Here is a 22,019-nt window from a genome sequence, read left to right on the forward strand (position 1 = left end):
AGCACCATACGGATTGTTCTAGGCGCAAAGTTCAAAAGCCAGCATCTGTGATGGTATGAGGGTGTATTAGTGCCCAAGGCATGGGTAACTTGAAGGCACCATTAATGCTGAAAGGTACATACAGGTTTTGGAGCAACATATGTTACCATTCAAGCAACATTATCATGGACGCCCCTGCTTATTTCAGCAAGACAATGCCAAGCCACGTGTTACAACAGCGTGGCTTCATAGTAAAAGAGGACTTTATAGGTGGAATGAGGGAATCTTCATTATCTGCGCTGTTAGTCGCCTTATTTACGATCTTGAACGTACAGTTGTCTCACGTGGGGATTGTGGAAGATGGACACAATCTAAAAATAAATAAAAATGCAATTTTCCTTGAAACATCAAAGATTCACTTATGCTCATTCTAGCTAATTTTTAATCTTGATTTTCCTGTGAGACTACCGTAATTCATTGCCCTTTCCTGACGTTCACTCATTTTCATATTTCACCAGTCTTTCTCCAGTCTGTATCAGTTTGACGAGTCGTCAACGCTACCATTTCCAAGATGAGTGCACTCGACACATCAATGAGGAGCACACAGTTTTTGAGTTATGACAGCTAACGTTTTTCCCCCACGGTTGTTAATTTTTCATCTGACGTATCCAAAATCCATAAATCAATAATTGCAAGCATCATATCACACACACAAACACATGTGTATGTCGACTAATGTTGTGTTTTAACGACAATACTTAAAAGGGAACTGCACTTTCTTTTTAATGTTGCCGGCCATCCCTCATGTAAGACAAAAACACACGTTTTTCTATTTTTCAATGCATTCTAAGTCATAAATAAACACTAGCAAAAGTCAGCTAACAATGGAGGTAATGGTAATCGCTCTATTCCGCCTATAAAGTGGTCTAAAAAAACTCTGTCAATGTTATATACACGCTGTAAGTATAAATGTAATGTAGTAATATTTACATGCAATATTATAATATTTACATGTAATATTTACGTATTTCACTCATTTTAAACATACGACGACGTATTTATTTCACAGATGCATCACAACGTTTGCTATTTCCTGTAACAACAACTGTTAATCATGGCAGACGTCACAAGAGCCAATGAGTACTTTAGGACAAATGACGATCCAGGACCTTATATTTTTGAGCCTGAATATACAGAGGATGAGCTACAGGTTCTAGAAGGTGTGTGCTAAACAGATCCAGCTTTAGTGAAACACTGAGCATCATGTAGCAGTACTGCTAAGTGCTAAACAAGAAATACAAACGACGAACATAATAAGACAACCACTTACTGTACAATGTATGCTCTCACTTGGATGCTGTTGGATTTGTTTGTTTGTGTTCCCGTTTACATGAAAAATGAATCATAATCCACACGCAGATAATTAAAAATGAAAAAAACAAAGGTGGGTGTAAACGAGAGTCTTTACATGTCTTTCTCGCCAACTCCGGGTATAAGTTGGATGTCAAAAATTGACAACTTTTTGGTTTCTACTATCCAAGTGAGATGCATGTTTTATAATCTACAATTTACTTTTACTAGCTCAGGGGCAATGCAGCTCAGTATGTCATAACTGCAGCTGCATAAGCAAGTTAGCTCTCTTCGATCAAGGCGTCGTTAAAAGTAGTTCCTTGACGTTAGGACTTATAATAACAACATCGATAACACTCTGGTAATATTAAGGTCATGAGATTTAAATAGAGTATTGTTGGCGGTTTTTGGATGTTTTTTTAAGAGGGCTTAAATGGGCGCAATTAGAGATGTCCGACAAATGCTTTAAAATGTGATATCGGAAATTATCGGTATCGGTTTCACAAAGTAAAATTTATGACTTTTTAAAACGCCGCTGTACGGAGTGGTACACGGACGTAGGGAGAAGTATAGAGCGCCAATAAACCTTAAAGGCACTGCCTTTGCGTGCCGGCCCAATCACATAATATCTACGGCTTTTCACACACACAAGTGAATGCCTGCATACTTGGTCAACAGCAATACAGGTCCCACTGAGGGTGGCCATATAAACAACTTTAACACTGTTACAAATATGCGCCACACTGTGAACCCACACCAAACAAGAATGACAAACACATTTCGAGAGAACATCCGTACCGTAACACAACATAAACACAACAGAACAAATACCCAGAACCCCTTACAGCGCTAATTCTTCTGGGACGCTGCAATATACACCCCCGCTACCCCCTATGCCCCCCCACCAACCCCGCCCACCTCAACCTCCTCATGCTCTCTCAGGGAGAGCATGTCCCAAATTCCAAGTATGTTAAAAAAAATAATGCACTTTGTGACTTCAATAATAAATATGGCAGTGCCATGTTGGCATTTTTTTCCATAACTGGAATGATTTATTTTGGAAAATCTTGTTACATTGTTTAATGCATCCAGCGGGGCATCACAACAAAATTAGGCATAATAATGTGTTAATTCCACGACTGTATATATCGGTATCGGTTGATATCGGAATCGGTAATTAAGAGTTGGACAATATCGGCAAAAAAGCCATTAGCGAACATCTCTACTTGCCATATTTTACTAATTAGAATGCATTGAAAAAACATGTCTTACACAGGAAATCTGAATGTTAGACAAATTTCCAAAAAAAAGTGCAGTTCCCCTTTAAAGGGGAACATTATCACCAGACCTATGTAAGCGTCAATATATACCTTGATGTTGCAGAAAAAAGACCATATATTTTTTTAACCGATTTCCAAACTCTAAATGGGTGAATTTTGGCGAATTAAACGCCTTTCTTTATTCGCTCTCGGAGCGATGACGTCACAACGTGACGTCACATCGGGAAGCAATCCGCCATTTTCTCAAACACCGAGTCAAATCACCTCTGTTATTTTCCGTTTTTTCGACTGTTTTCCGTACCTTGGAGACATCATGCCTCGTCGGTGTGTTGTCGGAGGGTGTAACAACATGAAGAGGGACGGATTCAAGTTGCACCAGTGGCCCAAAGATGCCAAAGTGGCAAGAAACTGGACGTTTGTTCCGCACACTTTACCGACGAAAGCTATGCTACGACAGAGATGGCATAGAAGAATATCGACCCTAGCTTCCCTGGCCTGCTGACATCAACTCCAAAACTGGACAGATCAGCTTTCAGGAAAAGAGAGCGGATGAGGGTATGTCTACAGAATATATTAATTGATGAAAACTGGGCTGTCTGCACTCTCAAAGTGCATGTTGTTGCCAAATGTATTTTATATGCTGTAAACCTAGTTCATAGTTGTTAGTTTCCTTTAATGCCAAACAAACACATACCAATCGTTGGTTAGAAGGCGATCGCCGAATTCGTCCTCGCTTTCTCCCGTGTCGCTGGCTGTCGTGTCGCTTTCGTCGGATTCGCTTGCATACGGTTCAAACCGATATGGCTCAATAGCTTCAGTTTCTTCTTCAATTTTGTTTTCGCTACCTGCCTCCACACTACAACCATCCGTTTCAATACATGCGTAATCTGTTGAATCGCTTAAGCCGCTGAAATCCGAGCTAATGTCGCTATAAACTTGCTGTTCTATGCGCCATATTTGTTTGTATTGGCATCACTATTTGACGTCACAGGAAAATGGACGGGTGTATATAACGATGGTTAAAATCAGGCACTTTGAAGCTTTTTTTAGGGATATTGCGTGATGGGTAAAATTTTGAAAAAAACTTCGAAAAATAAAATAAGCCACTGGGAACTGATTTTTAATGGTTTTAACCCTTCTGAAATTGTGATAATGTTCCCCTTTAAGTGTGACCTCGACATTACCAAGACAGCGATCCTGTTGCCTTTTATGTTTGTGCGTGGCCACACAATGAAGGCCGTTTATTGTCATCTACTGCCTCGTTCTCATCAGAGAGAACGCTGCTAATTACAGAACACAAGCTGCTGTTCGCCACAATGTGGTAAGACACACCACAAACACTTCACACAGACATGGCCGTTAGAATAAAGGCAAGAGTTTTCGGAAAACAGCTCTGGCCTTGGTTGTGTTTGGGTGCACCTAATGTCGGGCATACGGTACAAGCCCCTGGAGCCGGAATGCTGCGAAACGACAAGAGAAACACAGATATAATCTTTAAAACAAGCGATGCACGCTCAAATCGCTGAACGTATTTACTTGAGCTAACTGCAAGGCGTTGTTAGCAGGGGGAAAAAATGCATTTGAGTCAAATATTTGTCAGGCAAATAAGATCATATAGCAATTCAAAAGCCTTCCCTCAGGGTGAGGATGATTGGGGAGATGTTCTATTTGGGTCAACATCCAAGCGAGTGTAGGTGGATACCAGAGAAGAAGACGACGCCTGGTGAGCGAATGTTTCTTATTTCAAGCAGGGCGGAGCCGCCTTAAATCATTCCAGACGTGCACTCATACATGCACACATCCTGCCGCGGTGTCATGGATGTTTTCAAAAATGAGGAAAGGAGCGCGGGGGTCAACTCAGGATGACCTCAAGGAGTTACATCAGCTTGCAGAGCATGAACGCCTCGGACAAGGCGACCGTGACGAGGCCAGCGCATCGATCCCGCATTTCAGAGAGTAGAAGTCACGGGCATTTTCTCCTCCTCTAGTCGAGAAATAAGCATAATAATTGAATAACTAAAAAAAAGCACTCGGGAGAGCAGAGACCACCGCCAGGCTCTATCGCTAAATAGTAAAGAGTCCTTAAAAAACATCCTGAATCCAAAATATAATCACGTGTTTCTATCCCCTTTTTGACAAACTAAGTAACAAAAAAACAGACAAACAAACCCCAATTAATAAATAACTTAGGTCAGTGGTCCGCAACCTGCGGCTCTGGAGACGCAGCCCAGCAGGCACAAGACATTCAGCTCAGTTTCAGTTTATTTCGAACATGCATACGATAGCTGTTTCATTACAGCATGTCCGAAAAGGAGTAGGAAGAAGCTGAGCTTATTTAATCCTACCCATTTTCATACCGTAGCAATTTTATCCCATTTCCTTGTTTTTGTTCTCTGTAACGGAACATCCATCCATCCAGTGAATAACTACATAATAAATAAATAATATGCCATAGTAAGTAAACAAATATTAAATACATTAAAGGGGAACATTATCACAATTTCAGAATGGTTAAAACCATTAAAAATCAGTTCACAGTGGCTTATTTTATTTTTCGAAGTTTTTTTCAAAATTTTACCCATCACGCAATATCCCTAAAAAAAGTTTCAAAGTGCCTGATTTTAACCATCGTTATATACACCCGTCCATTTTCCTGTGACGTCACATAGTGATGCCCAACACAAACAAACATGGCGCATAGAACAGCAAGCTATAGCGACATTAGCTCAGATTCAGACTCGGATTTCAGCGGCTTAAGCGATTCAACAGATTACGCATGTATTGAAACGGATGGTTGTAGTGTGGAGGCAGGTAGCGAAAACGAAATTGAAGAAGAAACTGAAGCTATTGAGCCATATCGGTTTTAACCGTATGCAAGCGAAACCGACGAAAACGACACGGGAGAAAGCGAGGACGAATTCGGCGATCGCCTTCTAACCAACGATTGGTATGTGTTTGTTTGGCATTAAAGGAAACAAACAACTATGAACTAGGTTTAAAGCATATGAAATACATTTGGCAACAACATGCACTTTGAGAGTGCAGACAGCGCAATTTTCATCAATTAATATATTCTGTAGACATACCCTCATCCGCGCTCTTTTCCTGAAAGCTGATCTGTCCAGTTTTGGAGTTGATGTCAGCAGGCCAGGGAAGCTAGGGTCGATAGGGGGTTTAGCTCGCTCGTCTGCGGGAACAAACTGCCGCCATTGCTTGCCGTGCTACCGAGGTCCTTTGTCCCTGAATTGCTCACTCACTCCGGCAGATTCAATGGCGGTCTGGCGGCAGATTTCTTTGACTTCATCGTTGTAAATGCATCTGCTTTGAGTGTCGCAGGATATCCACACATTCTTGCCATCTCTGTCGTAGCATAGCTTTCGTCGGTAAAGTGTGCGAAACAAACGTCCAATTTCTTGCCACTTTCGCATCTTTGGGCCACTGGTGCAACTTGAATCCGTCCCTGTTCGTGTTGTTACACCCTCCGACAACACACCGACGAGGCATGATGTCTCCAAGGTACGGAAAACAGTCGAAAAAACGGAAAATAACAGAACTGATTTGACTCGGTGTTTGAGAAAATGGCGGATTGCTTCCCGATGTGACGCCACGTTGTGACGTCATCGCTCCGAGAGCGAATATTAGAAAGCCGTTTAATTCGCCAAAATTCACCCATTTAGAGTTCGGAAATCGGTTAAAAAAATATATGGTCTTTTTTCTGCAACATCAAGGTATATATTGACGCTTACATAGGTCTGGTGATAATGTTCCCCTTTGAGCATCTTTATCTCAAAAAAAAAAAAAAAAAAAAGGGGTTCAAGATGTTGCCCTTTGAGACACTCGTGATTAAGGGCTGTATAAATAAACATTGATTGAGCATTGATTGATTGAAGATGTTCCTTATAATTATTCCGTGTACTTTGTGAACACTTGTAGTTTGAACCGTCTCTTAAACTGAATCATATTGGTGCTTTGTTTGATTTCTTTGGTTAATCCGTTCCATAATTTAATTCCACATTTAAAAAACGTTGAGAACTGGCTGAATTAGGTCCTGACGTTGAGCAACTCAAACCTAACGTTGAAACAACATGCTTTTTGACGACGTTTAATCAATGTTGGGTTCTGACGTTGATTTGACCATTAAAATTTGGTCATTTTCCAACCAATACTCTACAACACAAATACAACGTTGAAACAACATCCTTCTTGACAACGTTTATTCAATGTCAGATTGTGACATTAATTTGACCATTGACATTTTGGAATTTCCCACCCAACAACGTGGATCCAACGTTGTCTCATTTTACAAATACAACTATTTTGCAACGTTGTTTCAGTGTCACTTTTAAAAGGACGTGTGTACAATCAACGTTGTATGAATGTCTTGTGGGATGATTTGATACAAAATTTCAATAACAATTTATATTTAATTTTAATGTAACAGTTGTCATTTTTCAGAGTTTGGTGGTCTTGTAATAAAAAACTAAAACCTATTTTAATATTTTGTCAATCTAAATGTATGCTAAGCAAGCAAACCAAATGTATTGTATTTAGCAGTCAACCCCCCGGTAAGATAGTGATGGACTAGTGTTGTCCCGATACCGGTACCAAAATGTATTCCGATACTTTTCGGTACATTTCGATCCTTTTCTAAATAAAGTGGATCACAAAAAATTGCATTATTGGCTTTATTTTAACAAAAATTCTTAGGGTACATTAAACATATGTTTCTTATTGCAATTTTGTCCTTAAATAAAATAGTGAACATACAAGACAACTTGTCTTTTAGTCGTAAGTAAGCAAACAAAGGCTCCTAATTTAGTCTGCTGACATATGCAGTAACATATTGTGTCATTTATCATTCTATTATTTTGTCAACATTATTAAGGACAAGTGGTAGAAAATGAATTATTAATCTACTTGTTCATTTACTGTTAATATCTGCTTACTATCTCTCATGTTATATCTACACTTCTGTTAAAATGTAATACTCACTTATTCTTCTGTTGTTTGATACTTTACATTAGTTTTGTATGATACCACACATTTGGGTATCAATCCGATACCAAGTCGTTACAGGATCATACAATGGTCATATTCAAAGTCCTCATATTTCCTGAGTTTATAACCACAATATACATTTCCAAAAAACGAAAGAAGATGTTGTGATCATAGTAGTATCGACTAGATACGCTCCTGTACTTGGTATCATTACAGTGGATGTTAGGTGTAGATCCACCCATGGTGTTTGTTTACATTTTGACGCCGGTGAGCTACGGTGTGTAGTGAAACATGTTTAGCTATTTCTCGTCCTGCAGGGATGATACTTGTAAGAAACTTACTTTATTTGTCACCATGGAGACAAGGATTAGTGATTTAGAAGTAGTTACAACAATGCAGACTGCGGATGGACTTTAGCCGCTAGCTAGCTAGCCATGTCTCAAAGCACCTCTTCCTGAGGGCGTTTCAGTGTTATATCATCACCTATATCGTTAGTTTTTAAGCCAAAATGCGTCCGTTCTCCCTTTTCTGTCTACACACTGTGTCTGCTTGTAAGTACTCAGTGATTGTGCGCTGCCGAACATGCTCGTCTGCTCGTAAACCAGCAATGACACGACGTGACGACGAGGAAGGGCGGGGGTTGGGGGACCGGTACTTTTTAGAGGCGGTATAGTACCGAATATGATTCATTATTATCGAGGTACTATACTGATACCGGTATACTGTACAAACCCTTCAATGGACAGATCAAAAAAGAGAGAAAGTAACTTTTTCAACCTTCATAAAATATTTTCATGACTTTTGGGATGATACATGGAGTTGAATGACACCTCTGTCATGGCCCGAAGGTGGTTTGTGTCGTTTTTACTGGCACTTAACGATATTGAGGAGGGTGGCAGGAAACTTGCCAGACAAAAAACTACAAATGCGCTGACTTGCTTTACGGCACACGTCACTCGCCCTTTCCTTATTCGTTAAAAAGACGGAAGTCGTAAGAAAACAAAAAGAAGAAGAATTGCATACGTGCAATTACTGCTGTCATAGCCGAAGCTAGAAAACAACCAAAGAAAGAAAAAGTTTTGTCTGAGGAGACAAAAAAAGAAAAAAGGATGTTACCTAGACAAAAGGACAGTGAGGATCAACATTGCCTTGGCTTTCACTCGCTGGCGTGAGCTCAAAGTCGAGGAATTTCAGATCGATGCTGCCTTGGCTCTGTTCCTGCTAAACTAGTAGGTGACTTTCGATGCTCAAATCAAAATGATAACCCAAATATTAGCCAGCGGAAATTTGCATGGTAACAAAAAAATAGCCTCCTGCCGGTCGTTCTTTGCTTCCTACCTACATTCGCCCCGATACATTCTTGGTAGTAGCGTCATGTTTGTAGTGCAATCCAAGATAATTTCCTGATAGTGTCTGCTATTTAACATCAGCATAGCCATTAGAAACCTAATATTTGTGACAATATTACAGTCAGTATGATGCTATAAGCGCTAGTCCTCATGGGAAATGTGGTCTTATTCTGGCAAAACACTACCGCTTTGGTCCACTGGCGCTGCCAAAATCAACCAAAACTGAAAGTTCTTAAGTGGGGCTTTAAGGCAATACAATATTTGATGCTTTATGGACAGACAGTTGGTTCGCCATGAGGGGAGAAAATAACAAACGCCAAAAAAATGACCGAAAAAGATCGATCACAGCAAAAATACTTGCCGAGTCGTTTTCTGTCTCGTGTTTATTTTCATAAGCGCTTTAGCATAAGTGTAATGAAACTAGTAGTGATGATATCATCATTTTTTTTTTTTTTTTTTTTTTTTTTTTTTTTTATGTCCTGTCCAGCTTCTCAGGCAAATCATATAGTTGATGTAGATGCCCATGTCGGCTGTTCAGATTTACTTTACAAAAGAGAAGTGTAGGATACTTCTCTTGTTGCCTTATTTGTATTTGACTTTATTAAATGTATTTATATTATCATTTAGTGCAGCCGGGCCGGAGCAGGAGGGGATAGAAAGAGAAAAAAAAAGAAGACAGAGGGGGAAATTGTGGGGACAAGAGGGGGATTAGACAGAGAGACAAAAACAACAACAGCAAACAACAACAACAACAACAATAGAGCAACATCAGCAAATATGACATGTACAAATATGATGGTAAAAGTAATAGCAAATAAGCAGTTAGCGAAAAATAAAAAATAATACAGAAATGACAATGAGCATTATTACACTACAAATGGATCAATACAAATACCAATAGAAATAGCGCTATTGATAATGAACAATACCAATAATTTACCTTTATTATCAACAATACAGTTGTTTAAATGCAACAATACATATACGTAATGATAACTTGAGATACGAAAGAATGCAGAAAAATGGAGGGGGAGAAAGAGAAGCAACCTACATTAACCTTGTAGATTGTTATAGTCACAATAGGTTAAGCTTTGTCAGTGTGCCATGTGTTACACCCAGTTTACCCTAGGGCAACAACGTTAATATATGTTTGATGAAACGTGATTATGTGCATGAGTGTAAGTATGCATATGTACTTGTATATGTACAGAATGTGTATATGTGTTTGTACAATGAATGTATATGTACAGAATGTGTATATGTGTTTGTACAGTGAATGTATATGTACAGTATGTGTATGTGTATGTTTGTATATTGAATGTGCGTGTGGATGTACGAACATTAGGTAGGTAAATATGTACTGTATTTGTGTATGTATGTGGGAGCGTAGGTACCTATGTACGTATGTGAGCATACGTGAATTTGCATGTACAATACATTCGACTCCCAGAGTGCGTGGGAGCCAGAGCACGGCCCCATCACCCCCGAGAGCCCAACCCACAAACAGGAGGCGTGGTGCCCAGGGAACCAGGGACCACCGCCCCCACGCAGCCAAGCCGGCCAGCGACAGGAACCCCAGAGCCCGACCCACCGTACCGCCCACAAGGGCCAGCAGCAGGCCGCAGACAGACGCACCCGGCGGAGGACAGGGCACGAGAAAAGCAGAGGACAGCCAGACCCCAAGCCAGCGAGAGACCACACCCCACACGGGCAGAAAGGCGAGACGCCCCGCCCGAAGGACCCAGAGACTCCCCGCAACCGGACGGGAAGACCGCCCCCGCCCCACCGGCAACCGGGCCCCCACGAGCCCACCCCCCACCCCCGGAGAGCGCGGCGAGGCCAGCCCCCGGCCACCCCACCCAAACCGGCCGCCGCAGGACCACCCAGGCACAGGGCCACGGGAACCACCCACCCCACCCGCAGGGACCCCAACGATGGAGATGGAACAACCAGCAACCGCCCCGCCGAGCCCCCCCCCTGAGGGAGGGGAAAAATTAAAAAATAATATTAATAAAATATATTTTAAAAATAAATAAATAAATAAATAAATTAATGATATCATCATTTTAAGGATCAAAAAGAGTTTGCGGATCTACGTAAGGTTTATTTGGTGGTAAATGGGCTCCAGGGCTCTTTGTAAGGTGAAGGTTGCTGACCCCTGACCTCAGTGGTTAGGTAATCAATGCTAAAACTGTCATGTCTGTGAGTGTTTGTTTTGTTCGTCTGTCGCTTCCAAACACGCTGCAAGAGGGTCCACTTTTGCGGAAAGAAACAAGTTAATCCTCTACTCCAGGGGTCCCCAAACTTTTTGACTCAGGGGCCGCATTGGGTTAAAAAATTTTAAATTTGGCCGGGGGCTAGGCTGTGTATATATATATATATATATATATATATATATATATATATATATATATATATATATATATATATATATATATATATATACACACCAGTGACGTGCGGTGAGGTTGATGGCTGGTGAGGCACTGACTTCATCACAGTCAGATTTACAAACATATGAACCCTAAAGAGTATCTTATTCACCATTTGATTGGCAGCAGTTAACTGGTTATGTTTAAAAGCTCATACCAGCATTCTTCCCTGTTTGGCACTCAGCATCAAGGGTTGGAATTGGGGGTTAAATCACCAAAAATGATTCCCGGGCGCGGCGCCGCTGCTGCCCACTGCTCCCCTCACCTCCCAGGGGGTGATCAAGGGGATGGGTCAAATGCAGAGGACACATATCACCACACCTAGTGTGTGTGTGACAATCATTGCTACTTTAACTTAACTTTAACTTTACACATACAAACTGTAGCACACAAAAAAGCACATTTAATTAAAAAAAACGTTATTATGGTCTTACCTTTACTTATAAGTGCGGGAACAGTGGTGTTCGTGTTGGAGGAGTTGTGAATGAATGAAATATGAAATCCGTGCTGCAGTCTGCAGGTGTACCTAATGTTGTGTCCTTGCAGTCGTTCACGTACGGCTCCTCCGGCGCGAGCATTGTTGTTTTTGCACTTTTTGGCTTCTTGTTAAGTTTTTTTGGGTGGATTCGGTCTTGCACGTGGAGGATTTGGGTGTGGCTTTGGTTGGTGTGGCGCTCCCGTCGGGGGGTGCATTAACCGGCACCAGGAGGCGGGATTACTGCGAGCATCAGCCAGTGCGTCTTCGCAGCAGTTTTATGATTGCTCAGCACAATAAATACGTTACACACATACAGTTGTTGACTAAATACACTGTACATTATATACCTCAGCTAACTAAACTATGGAAATGTATAATATAATTCATATAGCAATATGGTCTCACTGCACAGCAGGCCAGCAGTTAACCGAGTCCGCAATCCATGTTGAGGCTCAACTGAGTGACGTGCCTCAACTGGCTGCTGATCACCGCACCATCTCTTCTCAGTATTTGAACGGCAAATGTGAAAATTCAGCGATTTTGAATAAAAATAATCTAAAACTGGTGAAGTTAAATGGAAAATAACTTTATAGTATAATCACTGCATACATATAACAATTTAATTACATTTTTTTCTTTTTACATTTTTTTTCTTTCCATGATGGCAGGTGAGGCCCCACTTTTATCAACACATTTGAACATACACATTAGTACCTGGAAATGTATAATTCATATAGCAATACGGTCTCACTGCACAGCAGGCCAGCAGTTAGCCGAGTCATTGCGCAATCCATGTTGAGGCACTGAGTGATGTGCCTCAACTGGCTGCTGATCACCGCACCGTCTCTTCTCAGTATTTGAACGGCAAATGTGAAAATTCAGCGATTTTGAATAAAAATAATTTAAAACTGGTGAAGTTAAATGGAAAATAACTTTATAGTATAATCACTGAATACATATAACAAATTAATAATTTTTTTTTCTTTTTACATTTTTTTTCTTTCCATGATGGCAGGTGAGGCCCCACGTTTTCGATGGGAAAATGCATTTTTAGACAATATGATTTGTCTGAGCGGCTAGGAGACACCGAGAGTAACAAGCGGTAGAAAATGGATTGGAAAAGACAGATTTAAAAAAATAAAATAAAAAATAAAAAAATACAAATTATATATATATATATATATATATATATATATATATATATATATATATAATTATTATTTATTTATTTCTGCAAGGCTGCCCTTTGTCACCGATTCTGTTCATAACTTTTATGGGCAGAATTCTAGGCGCAGTCAAGGCGTTGAGGGGATCCGGTTTGGTGGCTGCAGGATTAGGTCTCTGCTTTTTGCATGTGGTCCTGATGACTTCATCTGGCCAAGATCTTCAGCTCTCACTGGATCGGTTCGCAACTGAGTGTGAAGCGACTGGGATGAAAATCAGCACCTCCAAGTCCGAGTCCATGGTTCTCGCCTGAAAAAGGGTGGAGTGCCATCTCTGGGTTGGGGAGGAGATCTTGCCCCAAGTGGATGAGTTCAAGTACCTCGGAGTCTTGTTCACGATTGAGGGAAGAGTGGATCGTGAGATCGACAGGCGGATCGGTGCGGCGTCTTCAGTAATGCGGACGCTGTATCGGTCTGTTGTGGTGAAGAAGGAGCTGAGCCGGAAGGCAAAGCTCTCAATTTACCGGTCGATCTACGTTCCCATCCTCACCTATGGTCATGAGCTTTGGGTTATGACCGAAAGGACAAGATCACGGGTACAAGCGGCTGAAATGAGTTTCCTCCGCTGGGTGGAGATAGGGTGAGAAGCTCTGTCATCCGGGAGGAGCTCAAAGTAAAGCCGCTGCTCCTCCACATCGAGAGGAGCCAGATGAGGTGGTTCAGGCATCTGGTCAGGATGCCACCCGAACGCCTCCCTAGGGAGGTGTTTAGGGCACGTCCGACCAGTAGGAGGCCACGGAGAAGACCCAGGACACTTTGGGAAGACTATGTCTCCCGGCTGACCTGGGAACGCCTCGGGATCCCCCGGGAAGAGCTGGAAGAAGTGGCTGGGGAGAGGGAAGTCTGGGCTTCCCTGCTTAGGCTGCTGCCCCCGCGACCCCTCCTCGGATAAGCGGAAGAAGATGGATGGATCTATTTTTTTTTTTTTAAATTTGGGACTTCCTGCAGGCTGGATTTTGGACGCTGGCAGGCCGGATCCGGACCGTAGTTTGGGGACCCCTGCTCTACTCAGCCATCCACTCTCCGAGGCTTCGTTCACACTGCAGGGTAGGATGTCCAATTCAGATCTTTTTGTGTAATCGTTCACATTACAAAATACGCAATCTGACCCGCTTGCAGTCATGACGTTGTGACATCAAACATGCTGCAGCGTTTGCGGAAGTAAACATGGCTACAATTCTAGTAGGTCTCAGTACTGGCGCATTTGTGGCGATTTCAAGGATTTTGTGCATTCAAAGTCAACATTTTCTGAACCAAATTATTGCGTGTAGAAGATTTGAAAAAGAAGCAGGCAAGCATTTTGGCTGTGGCATTTGCTTTGACGTCTGAGCGTGTGGGCGAGCAGTCGGAGACAGGAGTGGTGGAACATTGATGAGTTCCTAAAACATTTTATTTTCAGCTGTTTTCTGCTCATTGGCCAACTATTTATTTTGCAAACATTTATTTTGGCACAGAATTATGACACTTACCACTATTTGATGACATATTGGCCATTTGAATGTGACCGGAGCGTTCAGACTGCAGTCGCATTCGATACCTATCTGATTTAGATTCATATAGGAAAGAGGGTCTGAGTCGGATTTGAAAAAATCGGAATTGCACTGTTCATTTTGACATTAAAAGATCGGATACAGGTCATATATTGTAGCGTTCCAGAAGAGTTAGTGCTGCAAAGGGTTCTGGGTATTTGTTCTGTTGTGTTCATGTTGTGTTACGGTGCGGATGTTCTTCCGAAATGTGTTTGTCATTCTTGTTTGGTGTGGGTTCACAGTGGGCGCATATTTGTAACAGTGTTAAAGTTGTTTATACGGCCACCCTCAGTGTGACCAGTATGGCTGTTGATCAAGTATGCTTTGCATTCACTTGTGAGTGAGTCAACAGCCGTAGATAATATGTGACAGGGCAGAGCAAAGGGTGGCTATTTTTGAAGAAACTAGAATATAAAACATGTTTTAAGTTATTTCACCTTTTTTTGTTAAGTACATAACTCCACATGCGGACGTCCTCGCTCATCCATGCGGACTGGACACTGGCCGAGAATTGGTGGGCGGCCGAAGGTGGAGTCGGCTCTCTTGGTTGCTTTGTTGGGTCTGCTCCTGTCTCTGGCCATGCTCCCCCCACCCCAGCAGACGATGGCGTGGAACATCACAGTGTATATGTTTTTAGTTTTTTTTTTTTGTTGTTTTACTTTTGTGGCTGTGTGTAGAAGTGGCTGGTTGCATCAGCTCTGCTCTTTTAATGTCTTTAATGTCCTTTGTGTTCTTTGATGTTTCCCTCTTACACACATGTTTATGTGTGCTATGGCTATGAGGTTTTTTTCCCCTTGGCCTTAGTCTCTCCAGGGGCCCAGGCTGAGACTAAATTTTTTTTTTCCTCACCTCCCTCCCCAGCGTTTACCTGTTTCTCACTTTTTTTGTAAGGAGCGCCGGAAGTTGGCAGACCCGTCAGTGATTCTGTTCTGTCTCCCTGTATTGTTTGTCTGATCTTGAATGGGATTGTGCTGAAAATCTTAATTTCCCCTCGGTGATTATTAAAGTATTTCTGATTCTGATATGTTCATTCATAGGTTCGATGCCTTCAGTGACAATCTACATAAAAATAAAGAAAACATATAGAATGAGAAGGCGTGTCCAAACTTTTGGCCTGTACTGTATATGCGATAGGTCCTCAATCTGAACGCTCCCGCACTCAGGTCGCATTCATTCGACCAGAACGTCATCAAAAAGCAATAAGCGTCATAACTATTCGCCAAAATAGACGGTTATACAATAAATAGTTGACAACAACGCAGAAAACAGGTGAGTAATGATACGTTTTAGGAACTCACGTGAAAGTTCAACCACTCCCGTCTCAGACTTCTCGCCCACAAACACCCTACTCAACCAGACATCGAAGCAAAATATCTAGAGATGTCCGATAATGACTTTTTTGCCGATATCCGATATTCCGATATTGTCCAACTCTTAATTACCGATTCCGATATCAACCGATACCGATATATACAGTCGTGGAATTAACACATTATTATGCCTAATTTTGTTGTGATGCCCCGCTGGATGCATTAAACAATGTAACAAGGTTTTCCAAAATAAATCAACTCAAGTTATGGAAAAAAAATGCCAACATGGCACTGCCATATTTGTTATTGAATTCACAAAGTGCATTTTTTTTTTTTAACATGCCTCAAAACAGCAGCTTGGAATTTGGGACATGCTCTCCCTGAGAGAGCATGAGGAGGTTGAGGTGGGTGGGGTGGGGGTTGAGGTGGGAGGGGGTAGGAGGTGGCGGAGGGTGTATATTGTAGCATCCCGGAAGAGTTAGTGCTGCAAGTGGTTCTGGGTATTTGTTCTGTTGTGTTTATGTTGTGTTACGGTTTGTCATTCTTGTTTGGTGTGGGTTCACAGTGTGGCGCATATTTGTAACAGTGTTAAAGTTGTTTATACGGCCACCCTCAGTGTGACCTGTATGGCTGTTGACCAAGTATGCGTGGCATTCACTGGTGTGTGTGAAAAGCCGTAGATATTATGTGATTGGGCCGCGACGCAAATGCAGTGCCTTTAAGGTTTATTGGCGCTCTGTACTTTTCCCTACGTCCGAGTACCACTCCGTACAGCGGCGTTTTAAAAAGTAATACATTTTACTTTTTGAAACCGATACCGATAATTTACGATATTACATTTTAAAGCATTTATCAGCAGTCCGATATTATCGGACATCTCTAAAAATATCCCGTAAAACTGCAAGAACTAAAATGCTTGCCCCTCTAAATCTTCTACGCGCAATAATTCGGTTAACTTGGATTGCAAAAAAATCTTTGAAATTACCACAAATGTGCCAGGATTGAGACCAACTAGAGTTGAAGCCATGTTTAATTCCGTTAGCACTGCAGTGCATGTGACGTCTTATACGTATGTGAACGGCAACTAAAAAGATCGGATTTGACAAAAAAAATCCAAAATAGACATTCGACCCGAATGTAAAGGTAACATAGTAGACATAAATGTAGGCACTTGTTCTTTATCCCATTTCTGACATTTCCCTCTCAAAGGTTTTTGGGCTCTGTTGCTAACTAACTAACCAACAAACAGACGGACAGATAAACAAGCCCCGGCAGTTACATCCAATCCCCATTATTTATATAGCACTATTAACAACAAGACTGTTTCCCGAGTGATGCATATAAAAAGAAACAATAAAAAGTAATCAAATTACCAGCATTTAAAAGAAAACAAGTAAAAAACAAATACAATAAAAGACATCAATTAAATAGAATAAAACAGTAAAAGACACAAAGGACCACAAAAGCTTTAAAAGCCAGAGAACATTCACCAGTGGGGGCCATTCTGACATGAGGGGGCAGAACATTCCAAAGTTTAGGGCCCACAACAGAGAAGGCCCTGTCTCCCCAAGTTTTAAGCCTCGTTTTAGGCCCCACAAGTTGGAACTGGGCCCTCGGACCTCAACGCACGAGCTGGAATATGCATTTGGATGAGGACCGTGATGTACCTTTGGGCCAGTCCATTCAAAGCTTTAAAAACAAACAGTCAAATTTTAAAATAATTTCTAAAAACGAAGCCTTTGCAGAGAAGCGAGGATCGGGGTGATGTGCTCCCTTTTTTTGGTTCCTGTTAAAAGTTCTGGACTAACTGTAAAAGTTCTGGACCAACTGACCGTGCATTTAGACTTATTCCAGTGTAAAGGGCATTGCAGTAGTCCAGACGTGATGAGATAAAAGCGTGCATGACCTTTTAAAATTGTTTAAAAGATAGAAAAGATTTAATCTCTAATAAAAGTCGAAGGTGATAAAAACTTGATTTAACAACGGCATTGATTTGTTTGTCAAATTTAAAACTATGGTCTATAACAGGGGTCGGCAACCTTTACCACTCAAAGAGCCATTTTGACCAGTTTCACAAATTAAAGAAGACAATGGGGGCCACAAAACTACATACAATAACACTACATACAAAGTTGTTTTTTTTTGCTTTGTGCTATGTATAAACCAGGGGTCTCAGACACGCGGCCCGCTCCTTAATAAGAAAATGTAATGTTACTCCGGCCCGCGAGTTTTATATGAATGGCGCTTGACAGCGTCACACTTGCCAACCCTCCCGATTTTTCCGGGAGACTACGAATAATTTCAGGGCAACTATTCTCACGAGCATGCTATGATGGCACGGCATTTAACGCCCTCTACAACCTGTACAAACAGCGTGCCGGCCCAGCCACAGGATGTATGAGGCTTCTGCTAACTCATACAAGTGACAGCAAGGCATACTTGGTTAACAGCCACACAGGTCACACTAACGGTGGCCGTATAAACAACTTTAACACTCTTACTAATAATGCGCCACACTGTGAACCCACACCAAACAAGAATGACAAACACATTTCGGGAGAACATCCGCACCTTAACACAACATAAACACAACAGAACAAATACCCAGAATCCTTTGCAGCCCTAACTCTTCCGGGTTACATTATACACCCCGCCACCACCAAACCCCGCCCACCTCAACCGACGCACGGAGGGGGTGGAGGAGGTGATTGTTCGGGGGGAGCAAGGTTGGGGTGGGCAGGGTTTGGTGGTAGCGGGGGTGTATAATGTAGCCCGGAAGAGTTAGGGCTGCATGGGATTCTGGGTATTTGTTCTGTTGTGTATATGTTGTGTTAAGGTGGGGATGTTCTCCCGAAATGTGTTTGTCATTCTTGTTTGGTTTTGGTTCACAGTGTGGCTCATATTAGTAAGAGTGTTAAAGTTGTTTTATACGGCCACCGTCAGTGTAACCTGTGTGGCTGTTGACCAAGTATGCGTTGCATTCACCTATGTGTGCAAGCAGCAGTTGCATACAACATGTAGCTGGGCTGGCACGCTGTGACCTTATTATAATTGTTAGGGTGAAAATCTGAGAATATTTGCCCCGGGAGATTTCTGGGAGAGGCACTGAAATCCGGAAGTCACCCAGGAAAATCAGAAGGGGCGGTAAGTATGCAGCTGAGCCGCATCAGAGTGATCAAAGAGCCGCATGAGGCTCCGGATCCGCGGGTTGCCGACCCCTGGTCTATAATGACTCCAAGGCTGGTGGCTGTGGGACGTACAGAGTTCTTAAAAAAGTCCAGGTCAAGCAGAGGGTCACTGTTGCCCAGCAGCACAACTTCAGTTTTTTCCTCGTCTTTAGTAGTGATGGGATCGGCAGTTCTTTTGACTGTACTGAATCACTAGAATCAGTTCCTTAAATTGAGTCGTTCAAAAAATTCGTTCACCGAATCTCCCCCCCCCCCCCCCCCCCCCCCCAAAAAAAATAGGGGTGGGGGGGTGCGTAGTACAGTACAGTGCAGACATTCGCGGGAAAAGCAGCAAATAGGGTGAACGCGAGTCCCTACACAGCTCTGTGCATGCAGTACACCAGGCAGTGAGTGACTGACACAGCGCCACAGTCAGCACAGTTCAGTACGTGAACCTGAATCACTTCTGTGTGCAGGTCGGCGAATCATGAGTCAGTCAGTAACAGCTTCCCCAGCGGCAGATCTCGGTGTGTGTCAGTTCGCGAACGACACAAGCCCTCAGCACCCAATGAACGACGCGCACAGTGACTGAACGAGAGCCTCAATGTGACATCCTCCTCCGCGACACAGTCAGTTCTCTGTGTCGGTAGGTTCGCGAGTCCCGATTCTGTCGTTCACTGAGTGATTCATGTCGTTAATCCGCGGTGAACGAATCGTTCGCTTAGTCCCTTCCCCCGCCCCTATGATGAGTAGCTGGCTGCGTCGTTCGCCGACGTCAAGGGTTCAGTGAGTCACAGAATGCGCCAGTTCCACTCATACCAGCATGGTTGCGGCGGAGCTCAACTGAACTGAGAAAGGAACGAATCAGTTCATGAAGTGATTCGGTTCAGTACGTTCACTCAAAAGATTCGTTCGTTCGAACGAATCGTTCGCGAACGACACAACATTAAGAGGCACTGAAATCCGGAAGTCTCCCAGGAAAATCAGGAGGGGCGGTAAGTATGCAGCTGAGCCACATCAAAGTGATCAAAGAGCCGCATGCGGCTCCGGAGCCGCGGGTTGCCAACCCCTGGTCTATAATGACTCCAAGGCTGGTGGCTGTGGGACGTACAGAGTTCTTAAAAAAGTCCAGGTCAAGCAGAGGGTCACTGTTGCCCAGCAGCACAACTTCAGTTTTTTCCTCGTCTTTAGGCCTTGTGGTCATTTAAGCACTCAAGTAGGGGGCGCCAAGGAGGTACGGTCATTTTTTTGAAATTGGCAAATATATTTGGCAGACATCTGCATGAAAATGATAAAATATTCCATGCTTTCTGAAAATTGCACTCAGGGGAATGATATAAAGTGCACACTGGATGGGCCCAATAATTGATCCTTGGGGGACTCCACAGTCAAGGTGAGCGGTAGATGAAGTTGAGTCCTCCAATTTTACACAGAAACTTCTCCCTGATAGGTAAGACCTGAACCAATTCAGAGCAGTCCCTCCAGACACCTAAATAGTCTTCCAAACGAGATGAAAGAATTGTGTGGTCAACCGTGTCAAAAGCAGCAGTCAGGTCTAAAAGCAATAAAATGGCTGAACTACCAGCATCAGTCATTAAAAACAAGTCATTAAAAAACTTTTAAGAGTGCAGACTGTGCTGTGGAAGATTCTGTAACCTGACTGAAAAGTATATAAAATGCCACTTTATCTGCGTAAAAACACTCTTCTCTAAAATATTGGACACAAATGGGAGCTTAGAAATAGTTGGAAAAGACAGAAGGGAAGACTGGTCTTTTTTTTTTTTTTACAAATGTTCAACATCTGCCTTCTAACAGTAGGAAGGCACAACCCCAGGCACAACATACCACATGGTTAGGAATTTGGGTTGATTTTATGGAATTAACTGTTTAAAAATTGTGTCTTTTAGCAATTGAGGCAAAATGCTTCAGAAACGTCACTGTTGTTTCAACGTGCTTATCCCGATTTTCAGGATGAGCACATCTTCATTAGCTTAGTTTATCCACAAGTCAATGCCTCCCTTTGACTAAGTGTGGCAGCTGAGAGAAAATGGATGAGAGGTAATTAAGGTCTTCTGCACAATAGCTTCTCTTTCTTCCTTCATTTCAGCCTCCTTTTGTCTCTTGCCCAGTGTCATTATCTTAACCCTCACCCCCATAATCTCCCCCTCCGTCGGCAGGAAACATACCCCTCTGAGTTCCTTACTTTGTAGCCACTTGGTAATTCAGCTCTAGAGCACCACTTTAATGGAGTTTCAATCGACTAAGTTCAAACAAAATCGTGATTGACTAGCCACACGCTGTCAGCAATGGTAATAGAAAAGTTTGTCGAAGAAGTGTCTTTCATTAATTAAAATTAAATTAAAGTACCAATGATTGTCACACACACTAGGTGTGGTGAAATGTGTCCTCTGCATTTGACCCATCCCCTTGTTCACCCCCTGGGAGGTGAGGGGAGCAGTGGGCAGCAGCGGTGGCCGCGCCCGGGAATCATTTTTGGTGATTTAACCCCCAATTCCAACCCTTGACGCTGAGTGCCAAGCAGGGAGGTAATGGGTCCCATTTTTATAGTCTTTGGTATGACTCGGCCGGGGTTAGAACTCACAACCTACCCATCTCAGGGCGGACACTCCAACCACGAGGTCACTCGGACGAAATGATTACGTTAAACATGTTAGTTAGCTTTGAAAGTTCCAGGACTGGTGTGAGGAAAGCAATATTTCAAATCCAAACTACAGTACAAACTGGTTGTCACGGTGAGGCAACCATGGGTTGTTCCAGAACCGTTGATGTTGATGACATTCTTCGACGTGACGGGCATTACTGTATGTCCACTGCGAATACTTTCCACAGTGCCAGACCATCAACCAGTTAATCTACAACGAGATCCTGCCGCATTTTGTTCAATGCGCGAGAAGAGGCGAGAG

The sequence above is a fragment of the Nerophis lumbriciformis genome, linkage group LG11 (genome assembly GCF_033978685.3).
Source record: "Nerophis lumbriciformis linkage group LG11, RoL_Nlum_v2.1, whole genome shotgun sequence".
NCBI classification, from domain to species: Eukaryota; Metazoa; Chordata; class Actinopteri; order Syngnathiformes; family Syngnathidae; genus Nerophis; species Nerophis lumbriciformis.